Raw genomic sequence first — 21,095 nt, 5'->3', positions numbered from 1 at the left:
ATGATTGTTTTTTTTTTGTAGGTATGTAAACTTCATAAAAGTTTTAGAATAAATTTTAAAAAATAATTTTCGATTAAAAATCTGCCTTAATAGCTTTCGCCAGTAAATGCAAATTTTTGGAAATTTTGCCCATGAACATTCCACCAAGGATCAGGGGCAAACTTCTCACCTATCAATGAGTGCAGTCCGATTCAAGTTTAAGCTCAATGATAATGAGACTTCGTTTTATAGCCGAGTCCGGACGGCGTGCCGTAGAGCGATGCCTCTTTGGGGAGAAGTTTTTACATGGCAATGTACCCAGCATCAGGAGGGGGAAACTACCGCTGAAAATTTTTTCTGATGGTCTCGCCAGGATTCGAACCCGGTGTTCGGCAGTCTTAGGCGGACATGCTATCTTCTGTACCACGGTGGCCTCGATGAACATGGGATAATTCTCTCACATCAATGAGTACAGTCCGATTGAAGTTTAAGCTCAATGATAGGGGCTTCCGGCACGCCGACGATTCCAAACGTCGTACCGCAGAACGACATCACTTGGTAGAGAAGTTTAAACAAGAGAGGATACTTCATGCTGAAAATTTTCTAGAAGTTTGAACCCAGGAGTTCGGTGCCATAGGCGGACGTGCTAACCTCTACGACATGGTGTCTTACGCAAGACAGGCCGTAGATAACTTGATTTTCGTTTTTGGATGCCGATGCCATATATTCGCCAAGAACCTGGAAGGGTCTTACACAGCTAACTATTCCAAATTTCAGAAGAATTGGGTATTAATGAGCCGTTTATGTGTTCAAGACTGTAAATCGAGAGACCGGTATATATGGCAGCTAAATAAAGGCCGATCTGGACCATATTCGGAATTCACAGTGCTAATTTGCGGGGAGATCAGGTGGTATTTTCGCGGGATATCGGCACATATGACAGCTATATCGAAATGTAGACCGATCTGGACTATATTCGGCTTGGATATCGAAGGACCTAACACCATTCTCTGTGCCAAATGTTATCAAAATCAGGCAACATATGCGCCTTTTATATGCTCAAAACTTTAAAGCGGCACATCGCTCCACCTTCTCAATTCCCGGAATTCCTTCATGTGCCGATAGCCAAGTCTGCACCATTACACCAGAGATTCCAAACATTCCGCCATGCAACTCCACCTCACCCTCCTCGAACCTAAAGACTTGAGAGCCGCAATATTGTCCAAATAATTCCAGAGTTTCGAAGGCAGCAAACCCCTTTCCGGATTTCTCTTGCCACCATCGTGAAGGTACAGAGCTCTGCTTGAAATGCCGATATCGAGTGGCTTGACTTCATGTCAACAATCTCAATCCTTTCTTGTGGTTGCCAGCAGGTCCTGGAACTTTTGCGACTAAGGTGGGGTGTGTCCAGAGGTGGGGTGTGTCGACTCAGACCTATAGTCGAATTGGTATGGCTGGGAAGTTAAATAAGTGTCGTGTGGTCCCATTTCACAATCGGAGCACACATCCTGTACGTTGGCATCAATCCTTGCTCTGTATGTGTTGAGGCGGCTGCATCGGCCGGATCTTTATTGAACCAGAACTACTTGACGACTTGTTTTTACTTCCTCTTGTCACTCGCCTTCTGACCACGTGATCTCTCAAGTGCGGGTTGATAATTCTGCTGCATGATAGCATGTTATTCGTCCACCGTGAGATATTTAGGTGAGGTCCAGGGTGGCGAATATTGACCCTATCTGAACATTGTTAAAAGTCCTTTCGATACTCAGGGAGACCACTATGGCGCACTTTCTTAATTAGAAAGTCGTCTCAGTTTTGTTGCGACCCACTGAAGTTATCTGTTGTCAATTCCTCCCCCACGTTAAAACGATAACAGACCATTGGGCCTATAATCCCTTGGTATGTACCATCATTCCAGGTTTGGCCTGAAAATCAGACTCAGCCTGGGCAGAGTGATTCCAAAAGTCTGAGTGGCCCACACAATATTCTCCTCGTCGACAATTTCATCGAATGGAATGGGCGTTTCTTCACCCCCGCTCGGCTTCTCGATTCCTCCTGTCTTTCTTTTATTCGTGTATAACCTCTAGACCGAGGTGTCACATCTTCATTCTCTTCCCTTTCTCTCTAGGGTACCACAATGGGCCAAACTGGCCTCCGAGTGAACTCACCTTTGGTGGGCAACCAATTCAACCTAACCTAACCTATCAGTAGTCTCACCTTCTCCTCGTAGATTTGGTGTAAATTCCTTCCCCCTTTTCAGAGAGCTTGGCGTGCTGAAGAGAGTACTTTGCGCAACCTAGATGCCTCACTGTGCCCTCCAATTCTCCTCTTTCTTTTCTTCGTATCCATCTTGATTTTGCCAGCATTACGTGGTACTGGTTCCACGAACTTTGTTACCTAGTAACCACGGTTCCATGATGGGCCACGTCAGAGCCTTCTATACTCATTACTCATGTCCCTATCTTCTCGGTTGTCATCGTTATTTTCGGCTGGCAGGACCTTTATTATTTGGTTTAAGCCGAAAAGGTGCTTTTGAAATATCGTCGAAATAAATACAGCCTACAAATGTGTGACATTTAAAGGCCTCACACCTAAAAATTTCTGATAATGGCCCCCTACTTACCTAGGGATTGAAACGCGTCAAATCATGGTTGGTGTGGTGGCTTCTGTGGCTTTCATTTTTCCATAGAAAAAAATTTTTGATCATTAAGCTCATCTCAAAGAACAATTACCCTAGCAAGAACTTTCGGGGTGAGAGGGACTCTCAACAAACCCTGATAGAGATCCTTGCCATTTACTTAAACAAACTCTCGTTCTATCTCAATCGGCCAATCCTTCACTAAGAAACGTTTCTTCTGTCCCCCAACAGCTTGAGAATGGCTTTGCCCTCAAGTACTGGACGGGGAATCCACATTCGCTACGTCGTCTTTTCTAGCCATAGAGAACCGTTTCCTTGATCATCTGCCATTTCTCCGTGGTTAGCCGGATTGCGAGATTGGTCCATTCCAGAATACCCACTGATGTTAAAATTAATAGATTTTTGACAAGTTTGTCCCTTAACATTTCGCCTCCTTGAGCTTATTCGCTCAGCTGGTAACTCATCGGCACCTGCTGCCATATTATTCTTTAGTCGCTAGGATAGAATGTCACCGCAGTCATTTTGTTTAACAGGTTGCCAATTGCAAATTTTACCCATGAACATTCCACTAAGGAACAGTGGGAAACTTCTCAATGAGTGCAGTCAGATTCAAGTTTAAGCTCAATGGCAAGGGGCTGTCTTTTTATAGCCGAGTTTGAACGGCGTGCATCAGTGCGATACCTCTTTGGAAAGAAGTTTTTACATGCCAGGAGGAGAGGGAAAAACCACCGCTGAATATTTTTTCTGATGGTCTAGCCAGGATGCTAACCCAGGCGATCTGCGTCTGCGCTACAGTGGCCTCCAAAACAAACGCTGAATATTTTTTCTGATGGTCTCGACAGGATTCGAACCCAGGCGTTCAGCGCGACATGCCTTTCCCTGCGCTACAGTGGCCTCCAAACAGATTACCATTCCGTCTTTTTGTTTTAATTAGTGTATATTTTATATCAAAATCTATGGAATCCAAGATTCGGGCCGACCGAAGTAAGTCCGTTTTGCCTCCACCCATTCGGCTTATCGACAAAGTGTTATGATTACATCCCAAAAACTTGCAGGATTTGTTTAACGACAGTACTCTGTGCCCTCCCTCCATTTAATTTCTTCTTTGCCATCGTACACTTACTTCCTTGCCATGATAAATTAATTGTAAAAAAAATATTCCCAATGGTATTGATTTGGTAAAAAGAAAGTGGCGCACAGGTACCAACCATCATCAGCCACAATGTTCCCCCATTCACGTTCATAGACGTGCTCCACTGTGTGTGGTGCAGCCTGATGCTGATATAGATGCAGCAGCAATAGTTAAAAAATTCATACAAATGAAGGAAAAAAATGAATTCATCCGTTTGACCGTTCACTGGTTTGTGTCTATGTGTCGAATGGAAAGTACCGTTTATGTAAATTGTCATTTCGATTGAAAATAGAGCATTGTTCACTGTTCCTAACTCGTGCAACATAATCTGTAACACAAATCCCTGTCAGAGATTGCAAGCAAAAGAGCATTTTTATTATGAGAGCCTCGGAAGGAAGATCACCAGTGCCTCACGAAAAAAAGTTTGATTTGCGTTTGCATTTGTGCGAGCTTTACACCATTATCAATGTAGAGTTGGTTTAAGCAAACGACCTAGTTTGCTTGAATGGGTCACTGAAATGAGCACGCATTAGTCAGTACTTTTCGTTCACCATCTTTGTCGTTTTTGTTATTCGACGCTCTTTTCTTAGACAAAATACAAATATGACAGAAGTAAAAAACAGCTGAGCTGACAAAACCAATTACGTACTAATCTAACTTAATGAACTAGTTCAATGAGATGAACTAGTTCAATCGAATGGGTTATTGAAATGAACTAGTACACATTAGTCGGTACTTTTCGTTCTTAGACATAATTAAAATGTGGCAGAAGTAAAAAACAGCTGAGGCAGCTGACAAAACCAATCACATGCTGAACTAACTTAATGAACTAGTTCAATGAGATTAAGTGCTCAATTACGATTTAAGGAGTCACAACAATTTAAAAAATATTTAGAAGTGGTATGCTTCCCTAAATCAATGTCCATCGGTCAAAAGTTCTTCTAAAAACCGTGGTATACTTATTTTTATTTTAATAGATGAGTCCTTAATTGTCCGTTTTTTTTCTGTGTTCATAGTTGTATCATCTATTAATCGACACGTCTTTATTCAAACCGATTTGCTTTAGCTAGAGATGGACATCAACCCAATAAACTACCACACATTGGGTATTTGACAGGAATTTACTGGGTAAATTCTCAATTAATTCCCACACTTGTGGAAATTTATTGGGTAGAAGCCCATCAATGGCCACAGCAATGGCTTCCTTCTTGCACTAATAAACACACATTCAATGCGTGAGGCAGTGTGAGTTTGAGCGAGTAAGTGTTTTCATTAGATTGCAATCTCTTGACGGCAAACAGTTCGTTTTTTTGTTGCTTGCGACAACTTCCGTTTGTCAGCATGTCGATTTAATTTCCTTAAGGCAAACAACTTGTTATGGACAGTCTGGGAGATAACCTCATAACTCATTGGTTATGAGGAAACTCATAGCCGGATGGAAGGGAATTCTCCACACCCCACCAGCTAACCACAGCCCAATAACCAAATGATGGCAATGATGAATATCATGCCTTTTTTCTCCCCTCCTATCGATTCGACGACATAGTGTCATATGTCGCAGTGACTTCAAAACGATTTTTGCGTTCGCCTTAAGTCAACAAAGCAATCATCGAATCAATTCAAAGTATAATTGTTCTTGTTGTTGTTTTATATTTTAGTTTAGATTCGTTGTGTCTTCGTTGACTATGTTCAAGTTGTTGTTGTGGGGGCTTCACCACATTTTTTGTTAGTGGTTTTGTTGTTGTTGTGGTGTGTATATTTGTTGTTTTTTTTTATTCCATTTCATTTGGTTTTGCGTCTAGAGTCAATTTTTAACTGGCAACTCGCGTTATTTACAGAAGACCCGCCCGCTTCATTTTAAAGCGGAATCCAGCGAATGAGACGAAAGAAAACGAAACTGAACAAAAATAAACACTGAAGCGCCGTTGAGTGTGGAGAAGAGAAGCAACAACAACGACATCATCATCATCGGCGCTCAGCCAACAACAGCTCGACTTCATGGCGAACAGACTACACAGGCATGGTATTTGTCTGTCCGTCGGTATATACATAAAGCAAAATACATTAAATAATGGCCCCATCCCCATATAACAACAACAACAGCAGCAGCAATAAGACGACGATACTCCGGCATATACTACTTGGCGCATGAACAGAAAAAAAACAACAACACAATCACACACACACATTGATCCACCACATCATATAAATGAGCATTCGTTAGGTAGTTCGTTCGTTTATTCGTAGGCTATGTGTGTAAGTCTGTCTGTACATCCCCATCACCACATTACTGAGTCCAACATCGTCGTGTATGCATGAAAAGCAACAACATAACATAATACCCAACAATAATAACAACAAGAGAACAAACAAATAATGCCACCACACAACACAATACAGTCAGCCAGTAGAGAAGACGAAGCCCAACAGAGCGTAGTGGAATGTATTCGTATATATTCATATGTAAGTATGTCTCTTTGTATATGGTTTTGTTGCTCTCTTGTCGCTTGTTGTTGTTGCTGCTTCAGGCTTTGTTGGCATGTATCCGCATCGTCGCTGCTATAGCGATGGTGCTGTGGAGGTGTGGTAGCCCGTTTGACTATCTGTCGCAGATGTCGTCATTATCATAAATAGCCCCTACCCCTCCAGAGTAATCGTAAGTGGTCAGTAGTTATTTATAGTAGGATTTATAATGGTGTTATCATAAGATATAGAATTGACTTTCAATATTAAGGGGGTTTTAACACGACTAATGAACAATGCAAAAAAATCGATTGCTACATATAGGCCAAACAACAGTAAATTGGTTTGGTTATTCTAGACAGAAAAAAAAAATAAAAATCGGTTTCAATCACGAAATTAATTGATCCAATTAATTTTTTAACCGAAACTTCTTCAATCACGAAAATGATAGTATCAATAAAATTTTTTGGAAAATAATTGAAAAAATTTGTATATTAAAAAATTGAATGTTTTGAAAATGTTTTGATCTTATTAAAAAACTATTCAATTTTTTTTAAATTTTTAATGAATTATGGGTTCTCCAAAAAAATTCGGGTGTGGGGTAAGGGTGCCCTATAAATTTGTTGTTCTTGTCGCAGCAGTGTGTTGCGCAATGAGGCGTTAGCCCCATGGCCGATGAAGGACTCCATCGAGTTAATCCAGCACGTAGAACCAGCTGCTACGGTATTGTTATAGATTTGTCGAAATGTGGGACGTATGGATCTTTGTTATCTTCTTCCCTTTATATTGTAGGCAAAATATAGACAAAATAGGATTTAAATGAATTTACTTAACCACCATATTTGATAATTTTTAAGATTCGATTAAAAAACTGTTTGAATCAATTGATTTTTTAATTAAAAATTATAAAACATTCATATCATTTTCACGATTGTGATAAAAAAATTTCAATTAATTTTGTAATTGAAAATGACAAAAATTTTAATCACGACTGTACCTGAAAAAGTCATATTCAAGTAAAAAATAAACGTATCAATTATATTTTTAATTGAAAACAATTTTATTTTCAATTAAAATTTTAATTGAAAAATTTGTTTGCAGTTTTTTTCGGTGTAGTCTACATTAAAGCTTAGACCTATGTACATTAGGGTGGGTCAGTTTTTGGCGTTTGTCACAATCACAATCTACGGCAATTGCATAGAAATTTTGCCCAAGAAACCATAGGTCTAAAAACAATATCAAGCTTCGAAATTTTAACGAAAAATCGGAAGTTTGAATAGGCCCACAGGTGAAACTTATTAGAATTTGTCAAAGAGTACGATTTTGACAACTGCTCGGAAAATAGACTTCAAAAAACTGTAAATGCAAAAGATGACATAGGCATGTTGGACTGACCGAATTGCTTTATTAAAGCATTCCTTGTTCCGATAACATATGCAAACAAATGGCAAACCATTGCCCACTCCATGGAAAATGCCTCGAAAAACAAACAAGGGCATCAGAAGAGTCTCCCAAGAAACCCATGGTACAAACAGAAGTGCCGACTGAATTAAAAAATGTGGTATATGAAGCAACTCTGGAGGCAGCAGGAGAGGAAAATATGTAAATGTGAGCGAATCGAGATGTTCAGGAGCCGAATTGAAATTCAAAAACTCGAACAAAAATCTAAGAAAATCTGGTAAGAGATACTGATAGGTTTGCAGGTCACCACCGTACCGTACATGTTTGCATGTGCGCTTATGACATCAGGGAAATTTTCTGCGGTGGTTATCCCCTACTAATTCTGGGGACATTTGGTAGGCACTAAGCCATGCATAGAAGGTATGTAAGAACTTCTCTCTCAAGAAATGTTGCGGCATGCCGTTCAAACCTCAGAATAAGGTTCCTTGTCATTAAACTTAAATCTTAAATGGGACAGCACTCATTGATATGTGAGAAGTTTGCCCCTGTTCCTTAATAGAATTTTCATAGGTTGCTTAGGATAAGGAATTATAATCGCCATTATAATCAATGAAAATAATCGCCAGATTGAGGTCTTCTTGTTTTAACCCGTCTGAAGAACAACTAGGCAACAGGAGCTGATGGATAGCCGGCTGAAGTATTTAAGACCGGACGGGCCACCCTGATGAGGCCTTGTATCAGTGTACCATTACTGTGCTAGGGCACGCATACCCGATGATTGATACTATGTCTTGTACACAAGAAAGGTCACAAAACGGTATGTACATAAGAATAAATCTCCTTCTCCTCGCATTCATACCGTTTCCCTTAAACGTACTGAGTTAGAGATAAAATCAAAAGTCAAAAAAATAATTCGACTTTATCAATCAATCTTTGGGCCCGGTAAATCCACCATAGTGAAGATTTCATACTGCGGCAAATCCTGGAAAAGACCCATGTGCCCAGTTCCACAACATGAACGAAATCTTTACTCTTCACTCGTATTGTTGCAAGTTGGCGATGTATTTGCCGCCTCCGTTTAGTCCTGAGTGGTATTTGATTTTGATTTTCGGATGCCATCGCAGCGCAGAGGTTAGCATGTCCGACGACATTTGTGAGGTACTATGCCATGTAAAAACTTCTTTCCATAGAGGTGTCGCACTGATGCACGCCGTTCAAAGTCGGCTACGATTGAGGTTAAACTTGAATCTGACAGCACTCATTGATATGTGATAAGTTTGCCCCTGTTCCTTAGTGGAATGTTCATGGGCATAATTTGCAATTTGCATTGGTATTTGATTTGAAAGTTGTCTAAATTTCAGAATTCCATTCACTTTTGCTTCATATCACGACCTTTTGCCTTGACTATTGCTTTGAGTCGATCAAAAACGAGTTGCAGGCTGCACGAATATAATCTGTCGGTGTTTTGGCTCATCCCGGCTTTCTTCAGTGCATCCATACTGGCATATTTTTAAGTCCTTACCTTGCTCTCTAAAATCACCGAAATAGAAAAGACCATTAGATTGCCATCTGGCGAATTGGACAGCCAAATAAAGTGTGGAAAAGGAATTTTTAACCATTCTTAGTTAACACCTGCCTTATGTGAAGGTGCCGAGTCTTGTGGGTACGTCCAGTGTCTATGACTATGATTGCGAAATGATTAGGTGCCCACGGCGCCAAAACAGTTTCCAAAATGTTTTGTCGTTAATACGTCGCAAACAGAACTAAATCAAAATCGGTTTCAATCACGAAATTAATTGATCCAATTAATTTTTTCATTGAAACTGCTTTAATCACGAAAATGATTACACCAATCATAGCTTCAGAAAAAGGTGATTGAAAAAATTTCAATTAAAAAAATTGCATATAAAATTAAAAACATAATTTGAAAATATTTGAAATTTCCATTAAATTTTATAATTGGTCCAATTAAAAAATATGATTGAAAATTTTGAAATTTTCAAACAATTTTTAATTGACCCAATTAAAAGAATTATTTAAATTTTCAATTAACTCTTTAATCGATGCAATAAAAAAAGGCATTGAGACTAGTGTACAGATATTTACCTCTTGGAACATGAACTTGAGGTTGAGGTTGTTTGAGTACTCCTACACAGAAAAAAATAAAAGTCGATTTCAATCACGAAATTAATTGATACAATTTTTTTTTTAATTGAAACTGCTTCAATCACAAAAATAATAAATCAATCACCGTTTTTGAAACTAGCGTGGAGTTTGGATCGTTTACCCACTTTACGAGAGTTTGTGCGTTTTGTAGTGAACTTGCTGTCCTTTGAGGTGGAATGTCTATCTTGCTTACCATGTACAGCTTATCACACTTCCGAAGCCATTGATTTTGGAGAGTAAAATTTGCTACTCAGGACTGAAATGGTCGACTTAAGTCTGTGAACACTCATATTTTCATTCTCAATGACCATAAGACTTATTTTTAACGAAAGATCTCTCCCATGTGTTTGAAAACTTATGTTGAGCTCATTCAAGAATCACTCTTTCCGGCTTTAACTTTCATCTCTTTCATTTTCTAAACGTGGACTAATCCTATTCTGTGTACATGTTTTGGCAAGTCTTTAAGCACTGACGTTAAGCTCTCCATCCATCCAAAACATATGATAAATTCAGATAAAGTCTTTTTTTTTCAGTTGTTAGTCAGTTGCGCACACAGAGCGATTCATCACTTCCTCTTTTGCCGTACATGGGGTGTCTGTCTAAATACGATTTGGAAGAGTTTGTTTTCCAACATTTTTTTTTTTATCAGATGACATTGATGTTTGGTGGGGATTAAAACCAAAGAAATAAGCTTTCAGAATAGTGATTTTCATTTGAATTGAATACTTGTACAAGTCGACAATTGTAGCACCTCATCATCGACATCATCCTTCTCAAAAAGTGTTGGACAACATTGTTGATCTTTTTTGGTAGATGGTTGATGGTTGTCGTTGCTGTTGCCATTCTTGTTGTGGCTGGCTGGTGATGGCTATGGCTGTGACTGCTCAAAGTGTCATGTAACGAATTAATTCTCAATACATCCAACCAACAATTCATCCATCCAGCCACTCATCTATTCCTATATATTCAAGCATTCAAAGCATCTATGCTTTTTGTTGGTCTTTTCTCCCGCGCTTTTCAATCATTTCACATCATAATCGACTTGTGCGCATGCGTAGGTGTCCATAATCCGTTCACTCACTCACTCACTCACTCACTCACCCGCACGCTCGTTCATTCGTTTGTTAGTTGACTTTCATTGTTGTTTTTTTTTCAACATCATGTGTTTCTTCGTTTCATTTTATTGAAGTCGTTTTCAATATTATTTTGTCTTTGTCCGTTTTGTATTTGTAATAAAACTTTGTTTTTTTTTCGTTTGTTCTTTCTCCATCTACAGTCCAACTTCATGGAAAGGCGTTACAAAAAATAATCTTTTGTTTTTGTTACATTTTTTTTGTTTTATTTTCAATTAACCATATTTTTTCCAATCTGTAACACAACAACGGTCGCACTTTATAACAACCAACTTTGTGTGGTGAATGATGATGAAGTTGGTTTTAATGCTTTGCATACTCTTTGCTACGAGGTGTGGTAAAATAGTTTACGGAAAAGGGTTAGTGGAATGTTGTTCATCTTATATAGCAAGTAAGAACGTGTTGAGCTCGGCCGTGCCTAAATTTGGATACCCATATTTAGGTGTGATGACGGTAGGCTTCGAATAACTCACTGTTTCAAGATACAGCGAAATGGGGTTTTAAATACAGCTTCTATGGACCTAAGACCCTAAACCGACAGATCGCTCTATATGGCAACTATATCCGAATATAGACCAATTTGAATCATATTTATCGTATTTGGTATAACTGAACGTATTTTGGTCAATAGTACGATAATTTTTACCAAAAATTTAGTAAACAAGCTATTTCGTACTATTTTGTACTTTTTGGTACCAAATTGGTCTCCCAACACAAATTTTCTAGTTGAATCTACATCTGAGCTCTATCTAAATCCGTAAATTATAAAATGGTACCAAATGCAGAATCTACATCTGAGCTCCAGCTAAATCCGTAAATTATAAAATGGTACCAAATGCAGTACCTAACGTACGTTTTCTCCCCTTTCTAGTATTATTTTTCATATTTGTTCTAACTACCCCCCTTATATCACAACAACAATCTACTAAATTTCCAATGAACATCTCAATGATAAGAGCCCTCCTTTTTTTATGCCGAGTTCGAACGGCGTGCCGCTAGCGATACCACATGGTAAAGAAGTTTTAACATGGCAGGATACCCAACAAATATAGCCAGTAAGGGAATAACCACCGCTGAAAATTTTTCTAATGTTCACATCGAGATTTGAACTCAGGAATTCGACATTCATAGGCGGACATGCTAATGTGTGCGCCGTCTGTCCTCCGTCCGTCTGTCCTCCGTCCGTCTGTCCTCCGTCCGTCTGTCCTCCGTCCGTCTGTCCTCCGTCCGTCTGTCCTCCGTCCGTCTGTCCTCCGTCCGTCTGTCCTCCGTCCGTCTGTCCTCCGTCCGTCTGTCCTCCGTCCGTCTATCCTCCATCCGTCTGTCCTCCGTCCGTCTGTCCTCCGTCCGTCTGTCCTCCGTCCGTCTGTCCTCCGTCCGTCTGTCCTCCGTCCGTCTGTCCTCTGTCCGTCTGTCCTCCGTCCGTCTGTCCTCCGTCCGTCTGTCCTCCGTCCGTCTGTCCTCCGTCCGTCTGTCCTCCGTCCGTCTGTCCTCCATCCGTCTGTCCTCCGTCCGTCTGTCTTCCGTCCGTCTGTCCTCCGTCCGTCTGTCCTCCGTCCGTCTGTCCGCCGTCCGTCTGTCCTCCGTCCGTCTGTCTGTCTTCCGTCCGTTCATCCATCCGTCCGTCCGTCCGTCTGTCCGTCTGTCCGTCTGTCCGTCTGTCCGTCTGTCCGTCCGTCCGTCCGTCTGTCTGTCTGTCTGTCCGTCCGTCCGTCTGTCCGTCCATCTGTCTGTCCGTCCATCTGTCCGTCCGTCTGTCCTTCCGTCTGTCTGTCCGTATGTCTGACGGTCTGTCCGTCCGTCTGTCCGTACGTCCGTCCGTCTGTCCGTCCGTCCGTCCGTCTGTCTGTCCGTCTATCTGTCTGTCCGTCCATCTGTCCGTCCGTCAGTACGTCTGTCCGTTCGTCTGTCCGTCCGTCAGTCCGTCCGTCCGTTTGTCCACCTGTCTATCTGTCGAAAGCACGCTAACTTTCGAAGAAGAAAAGCTAGGGGCTTAAAATTTTGCATTAACACTTCTTATTAGTGCATGTCGGTTGGGATTTGTTATAAGAACAAAATTTTCTAGAAAATATTTTTTTGAAATAAATTGTTTGTCAAAACTCGTTTAACAAAACTTTCTGGGAAGAAAAGAATTGACAAAATGTTCCATTCCTGGGTATTCGTTATCACTTAGACCACCCCTCGTACATCAAGTACTTCTATGTGTCTAACGTAATGTCACATTTCCTAGGAATTTTCATTTCATTTAAATTCACTCTACTTTAGTGTGCATCAAATGCTTACACAGATCGATCGTTTGGTGGCTTGAAAAGCCACTCTTTGCATTGTTTTGTGGAGGGTGGAAAAAAGCCTTTAAATACTTTAATTTCATGCCTTGTTGACCGTTAACTGTGATGGAGTGAAATTTTCGGTTTGGTGGCACGCGGTGAGCAGTAGAAAGTATTTAGGCACTCACTTCAAGGGGACAGATGGATGGACTTGAGCCTATCTTTGGATTAGATGCACCATGTATTCCCATTGTCTTGAATATGTCAATCATGGACCGTTCTTTGTGTGAGGGGAATTGCTTTTGCAGTGAGTGATTTGGATTGCGGGATTACCGTTCACTTTTACTTTGAATGATGTTTCCCAACAATGGTTGGTCATCGCTTGTTTCGTGGGCCCTCTTTGTCCATGTCCATGAGGCCCGGTTATAGTGGTTGTTATAATCGATCAATATTGATCGATATCTGTCCATGATGCATTACATAAATGTCGGTTGGCTGTGCTTTTTGGTTTTGGTTTTTTCTCTGGTTGTTTCTCTTCACTTAAATAGAAAATGTAAAAAATGTTAACATTACAAAAAGCTTTTAATGTGCCTTGCCAACATCACCACCATAGTACAGAGCACTCTACACCACTTTGCTGGTATGTGTGGTAGGTGTTGGAGTGGGAGGAGTAGAGATGAATGACGTCGGCGATCGCATCTCTTTGAAATCATGAAGCCTTCATGACTTGTCGATTAAAATGGAACGCTGGCATCTCCCAAGGAAGATGTCTTATGGATGATGGGTATATCCACTATGCTTGACAAAGTAATCAGTGAACTGTGATCAGATCGTGCATCAATGCAAGTGCATTGTTTGCAAAATGTTATGTGGCTTGCCACGAACTTTGTTCCTAGTCTAGGAATTTGCAATTGTCTTGAGTTGGTAACCATCTAAAGAATTTTTTTAGAATATTATTAAAAAAAAGGAATTTAAAATACGGAAAAATTGGATGTTATTGGAAAATTGGATTAAAAAAAAGAAAATTGTTATCTATAAAATTTTGGAAGTTTGAAAAAAATTTTAAGATATTTGCATCCAGGCTCTAGTTCCCAAATTTTGTATGCCAGTTACGTACTTCTTACGTTCTTTACATGTCCTTTCCATGGGGTTTTATGGCACGGCATTTCTTTAAACATCTTATGTATAAAATTCAATTTGTGTTTGATTGTTTGTTCCGTATAGACTCAAAAACGGCTGAGCCGATTACCTGGAAATTTTCACAGATTGGTCTGGAAGGAAACATAGGCTATATCATATTTTGATTTCGGGAGGAGGGGGGACCCTCCCCCTTACCCCACAAGTACTACCCAAAAATAAAAGTAGACCGATTGGGACCACATGGGATTCAAATGAAAGGTAGTCAATAGTAGAGTACGAATTTCATAATAAAAGTTGGGTCCAAGTACCTGGGGGCCGCCTTAGCCCCAAAACCCCATAAAATAGGTTTATTTGACGATCACGACAATATGGGACTCAAATGAAAGGTATTCGGGAGTAGATTACGAATAAGGCCTAGAAGTAGGAATAGGCTTTATAATTTATTGATATCGGAAGGGGGCGGACCCTCCACCGTTACCCCAAAAACGCCACCCAAAATCTAAAGTGGACCGATAAGGACAATATGCGACTTGGCCCAATTCGGTACAGATTTGGTATAGCTGCCATATAGACCGGTATCTCGATTTAAAGTCTTGGCCCCACAAAAGGCGCATTTATAATCCGCTTTCACTGAAATTTGACACAGTGACTTATGTTAGGCTTTTCGACATCCGTGTTGTATTTGGTTCAAATCGGTTTATTTTTGGATATAGGTGCTGTACTTATTTATATTTGATCCAAATCGGAAAATATTTCGATATAGCTACTATGGGGCATAAGGTACGCATTTTTCACCGGATTTTGACGAAAGGTGGTTAACATATATACCCGAGGTGGTGAGTATCCAAAGTTCCGTCCGGCCGAACTTAACGCCTTTTTACTTGTTTATATGAATAAAACGTTACACATAAAATTTCTATATTAGATTTTTGTGAAAAAAAAAAATTGTTATAATTTTTTTTTTTTTATAAAAAGTTTGACTGCGGAAATTTTTTTTTATAAAAAAATTTACTGTACAGAATGATTTTATTTTAGAATATTTTTTTTAATGAATTTTTTTATGAAATCTCAACCTCCTTCTGCTTTCTTCTTCTTCAGGCGGGAATTATAAATATTGCGATTTTGTCTTTTATAATCCTTGCTATACATACTGCAAAAATGTCTAAAATCGTTTGTAGCTTCCATACAGACCAACGCGAAATACCCCTTCACCATTGCTGACGAAATTTATGAGATTTACAACCGTGTAAAAATTTTCCACTGAGTGGCGTTGCTTTAAGGCAGGCCATTTGAACTAGGCCATAAAGGGAAGGAAGTCCCTTCTTATTGAGTTAAAAGAATCACACAGCACTCATTAATATGAGTGCAAACCGATTATTTGATTCGACCTCTGAGGCCAAAAGAGAGACCTTTTTTTTATCGAATGTAGTTGGAATTTCGCTTTATGAGTACCATTCCAAGAACATTTAATCGAAGAACAGGTGAGGACAATTCTTAAGTCGACTAGTGCCGTTGAAATACAAAAGACTTAAGAAACGAACTTTAATTTTTATTCCACCATTTGAAGCAGATGTATCAGCTTTTGCATTGCTGTCAAGCATGGTTGCGGATAGCAGCCATTTGAAGGTGTAAGGGAAGTTTCCCCTGTTCTTATATGGGTTGTTCTTGAGAAATACATAGGTATCTAGTTTAGGTGATGGGTGTCCCTTACAAAAGACTTAAGAAACAAACTTCAATGTTTTCCTTTCAGCGCCGGAAAGGTTGATGATATTAAGGAGATCTTAAACTGAGGAGACCACCGTATCGCAGAGGTTAGCATGTTCGCATATGACGCTGAACGTCTGGGTTCGAATCCTGGCGAGACCATCTGAAAAAAACATGTTTTTCAGCGGTGGTTTTTCCCTCCTAATGCTGGCAACATTTGTGAAGTACTATGCCATGTAAAACTTCTCCCGAAATAGGTGTCGCACTGCGGCACGCCGTTCGGACTCGGCTGTAAAAAGGAGGCCCCTTATCATTGAGCTTAAACTTGAATCGAACTGCATTCACTGATGTGTGAGAAGTTTGCCCCTATTCCTAAGTGGGCAAAATTTGCAATTTGCAAACTGCAAATAGTAGATACCCAATAATAGAAAAGAGGCAAATTTCTCTGTTGTCGATGTATGATGATTGATTTAAATGGTTGTTGTCCGAAACAAAAGACTTAAGAAACAAATTTTATTAGTATTTGGTTGGCAGCATTTCTCAAAAAATTTGTGGATCAAAAAATGTTTAAAAATTTTTTTTTTGTTTTTTAAAAACCATTTGAAAATGAGAAAAAGGAATGATTTGTCGTTTAAAAAATTATAGGTTTTACCTTTTGAAGGTCTGAAACCCCATTTAATTAGTCATAAGGCTTTATTTATTCTATTGAAATATCATTAAAAAAAGTTATGAAACTTATCTTCTTAACATTGTTATTTTAAATTTTCCTTTTTTTTGTAAGAAATTTTTTCTGATAATTCTAAAGATTGTTAAGTCCAGATATAATATATTCGCCCCAATTCCCTCCCCTGCTTAACCTCCTAGAAGCTAAACCTTAATTCCCTCTCCTGCAATAACTGCATTTTTGTCCAAAACTTTTTAGGAATCAATCAGACCACCTCCTAAACAAAAGCATATTTAAAGGCAAATAACAGCCATAATAATTTGTTATAAAATAAAGTCATCAATCATTAGCACCACATGCCAACAATGTTGCAATACACATATCACGCTTTGCAACGCTTCAAGAACAAAAAACCCAAACAAAATGTGTGGAAAACTGTGAATGAGGGCAGGTCGTAGGTGACAGAAGCTGGGTTGGAGACCGACACTTTGACAAGAGGGAGGAAACAAAGGCATTGCATTAGAAAAGAAAAAACAAACTTACACAGAACAAATGAATTGAAAATTTATTAATATTCACGATGGAGAGAAGAAAAAAAAAAACCAAAAAACAAATATTCCACACAAAAAGTGTTTTGAGGCAGTGAACACAGGTTCGTGTGTCGCCATCTGCTCAACTTCAACTCAATTTGTGAATATTTCGCTGTTGTCTTCATTGTTTTGTGCGATTGTCTTCTGCTGCTGTCGTCGCTCTGGTGAAACAATGGCCATTAAAGAATTCTATTCTAATTCTGTGTCTAATTCTAATTCTAAGTAGAATTTACGTTGCTGCAACTTGGCTTGGAACTGTGGCGCACAAAATTTGCAAAATTTATGGAAATTGATCACAATAGATCTGTAACGATATTGCAACATAATTGTTTCTCATAATCACTCAGCAAAAGCAGCAAAAAAACAAAACAAAACAAAGACGAACAACTGCATAAAGGCTGAAATATTTAAAAGGCCGTATTGCGAAATTAAAATTTAAAGTTGAAACTTAAAAATCAGAAACCAAATAAAAAAAATTTAAAAAACAAAAATTAGGTAATTAAAAAACAAAACAAAAAAAAAAATATAACAACAAAAAATAAATAAAAGAAAAATTATGTTTAAATTTAAAAGTCAGAAACAATAAAAATATTTATATAAAAAATTTTATAAAAAAATTTTTAAAGTGAAAAAAAGTAAAAAAAAACTATAATTAGCTTATAGTTTTTTTTTTTACTTTTTTAAGAAATCAAAAAAATATATAACAAAAAGAGGAAAATATTAAAAAAAAAGTTCGTATTTTTTCGAACATATTCTACTTTGGCGTCATTTAAAGCCAATGCTTCTTATTCAATGAATATCATAGCAAAGAACTTATACAAGTTTAGCAAATGTCTGCTGTTGTACTCTACATACCCAACGACTATAGAGTATGGTGTAGAGCACGCTTTTGTTATGACACTGCTGTCAATAAATTCCCTAGCTCTCCCAAGCACTAAGAGAGCAGAAAGATTTATTTTCCACAATTCCGACACAAATTAGTAATCAATGTTTAGAATAACAAAAAGTATCAACATTGGCAGAAAAAAACAAGTAAAAGCGTGCTAAGTTCGGTCGGGCCAAATCTTATATACCCTCCACCATGGATCGCATTTGTCCAGTTCTTTTCCCGGCATCTCTTCTTAGGCAAAAGAGGATATAAGAAAAGATTTGCTCTGCTATTAGAGCGATATCAATACATGGTCCGGTTTGGACCACAATTAAATTATATGTTGTAGACCTGTGTAAAATGTCAGCCAATTCGAATAAGAATTGCGCCCTTTGGGGGCTCAAGAAGTAAAATAAAGAGATCGATTTATATGGAAGCTGTATCGGGCTATAGACCGATTCAGACCATAATAAACACGTATGTTGATGATCATGAGAGAATCCGTCGTACAAAATTTCAGGCAAATCGGATAATAATTGCGACCTCTAGAGGCTCAAGAAGTCAAAAACCCAGATCGGTTTATATGGCAGCTATATCAGGTTATGAACCGATTTGAACCTTATTTGACACAGTTGTTGAAACTAAGAATGAAATACGTCATGCAAAATTTCAGCCAAATCGGATAGGAAATGCGCCATTTATAAGCTCAAAAAATCAAGTCCCCAGATCTGTTTATATGACAGCTGTATCTGGTTATTGCCCGATTTGAAGCATACTTAATACAGTTGTTGGGTGTCATAACAAAATATTATGTGCAAAAATTCATTCAAATCGGATAAGAATTGCGCCCTCTAGAGGCTCAAGAAGTCAAGACTCAAGATCGGTTTATATGACAGCTATATCAGGTTATGGACCGATTTGAACCATACTTGGCAAAGTTGTTGGATATCATAACAAAACACTTCATGCTAAATTTCAGCCCAATCGGTTAAGAATTGCGCTCTCTAGTGGCTCAAGAAGTCAAGAGCCAAGATCCGATGATAACAAGTTTTTGTGGAAAATTTCAAGCGGCTATCTTTACTCCTTCGAAAGTTAGCGTGCTTTCGAACATGGCTAGATCGACTTAGAATATCATGACGATCAAGAATATGTGTACTTTATGGGTTCTCCGACGAATAATTTGAGGTGTTACACACGGAATGGCGAAATTAGTATACCCCCATCCTGTGGTGGTGGGTATAATAAAGCATTATAAAAATGAAAAAAAAAAAACTTTAACAAGTAAAAAGGTGTTAAGAACTTTGGATACCCACCACCTCGGGTATATATGTATGTAAACCACCTTTCATCAAAATCCGGTGTTAATTGCATACCTTAGTCCCATAGCAGTTTTATCGAAATATGTTCCGATTTGGACCAAATACTAATCGGTACAAATCATTATTCAATTGTGTATAACAAAATATTGGTCTTTTTAGAAGCTATAACTAAAAATAAACCGATCTGAACCATATGCGACATGGACGTCGACGAGCCTAACACAACGAACTGTCCCAAATCTCGGCGAAATCGGACAATAAATCGTGAGATCGGTTTATATGGGAGCTATATCAGGTTCTTGCCTGATTAGATCCGTACTGGCCACAGTTGTTGGAAGTCATGTGCAAAATTTCAGCCAAATCGGACAAAAATTGTGGCTTGTAAGGGCTCAAGAAGTCAAATCAGGAGATCGGTTTATATGGGAGTTATATCTATATCTGAACCGATATGGCCCATTTGCAATCCCCAACGACCCACATCAATGTTAAGTATTTGTGTAAAATTTCAAGCGGCTATCTCTAAGCGTTCGAACGTTATCGTGATTTCGACAGACGGACGGACATGCCTAGATCGATTCAGAACGTCGACCAAGAATATAATTCTTTATGGGGTCTTAGACGAAAATTTCGAGATGTTACAAACGGAATGATTATTATTATTAATTATTAAAATCAAAAAATAATTTTTTCTTTTTTAAAAACAACAACTGAAAATTAAACTTTTTAGAAATTTAGAAATTAGAAATTTTAGTTTGGTCTTTGCTTTAATGTCCCTTATTATATCTGTTTTGAATTTTTTATTTTAACAATTTTCCTGTACATCTCTGTTCTTTTGTTATTTTAGAAGATAATAAATCTTTACGTCCTTATACATTCGATTCTAGGCTTTCCATATTCGAACTGGCGCTGTTGCCTTCTGCCGTTGTTAGAGATACATTATCAACAACAAGCTAATCATAACGATAATAATTATAACGACAACAACGGCGGTAACGACGATTGAGGCGACGATGGCAACGTCGACAACGAAAACAACAACAACAAACACATATTGAGTCGAGTTCACAGCGACAACAACAATACTAACAAGCACTCATTGTTAACACTTCCCTTGAATCTCGTTTTGATTTGAACTTTGAAGCGAGGAGTTTGCAATAATTTTGGTTAAAACATGTGAGGTAAGGCATTTTATAAAGTCAGTGGAAGTCATAACAGAAATCATTGTACAAAATTTAAGTCAATTGAGTTAAAAATAGCGCCCTCTATAGGTGCAGTGTATCTTATATGATTTATTCATTGTCCGATCGTTTCTTTTTATTCAATTTTGCAAAACAATTGAATTTTGCCGATAGTATCGATAGGAAACCCAGTAAGGAAGGGCAAAAGTCGGGCGGTGCCGACTGGGAGCCATATCCAATTCTGAACCAATTTTGATGGACCTCGGCCGCCAAATATGTTCATACTGTATTAACTACGGTTGATAAATGACAATATTATGGAAAATTGCCCTAAATCTGACGAACATATATATGGGAGCTATATCTAATTCTGAACCGATTTCGAGCAAACTTCTCAGATAATGTGGTAGACGTCGAGAGAAGCGTTGTGCAAAATTTCGGCAAGATAGGTCA

At 38.6% G+C, this 21,095-nt stretch overlaps 1 protein-coding gene across 1 annotated transcript in view; it reads right to left on the bottom strand.

Annotated features, from left to right (window-relative positions):
* LOC106080820 (sal-like protein 3) overlaps nt 1-2,221 on the bottom strand; it is a 105,391-nt gene extending 103,170 nt beyond the window's left edge. The window contains exon 1 of the mRNA XM_013242397.2: nt 2,197-2,221. The gene's annotated coding sequence lies outside the window, so the exon portion shown is untranslated. The remainder of the gene's footprint in view (nt 1-2,196) is intronic.
* Between the last annotated feature and the right edge of the window lie 18,874 nt (nt 2,222-21,095).

Source organism: Stomoxys calcitrans, chromosome 3 (assembly GCF_963082655.1).
Source record: "Stomoxys calcitrans chromosome 3, idStoCalc2.1, whole genome shotgun sequence".
Lineage (NCBI taxonomy): Eukaryota > Metazoa > Arthropoda > Insecta > Diptera > Muscidae > Stomoxys > Stomoxys calcitrans.
The sequence above is the reverse complement of the archived record's forward strand: the minus strand, read 5'-3'. Positions and strand labels throughout refer to the sequence as shown.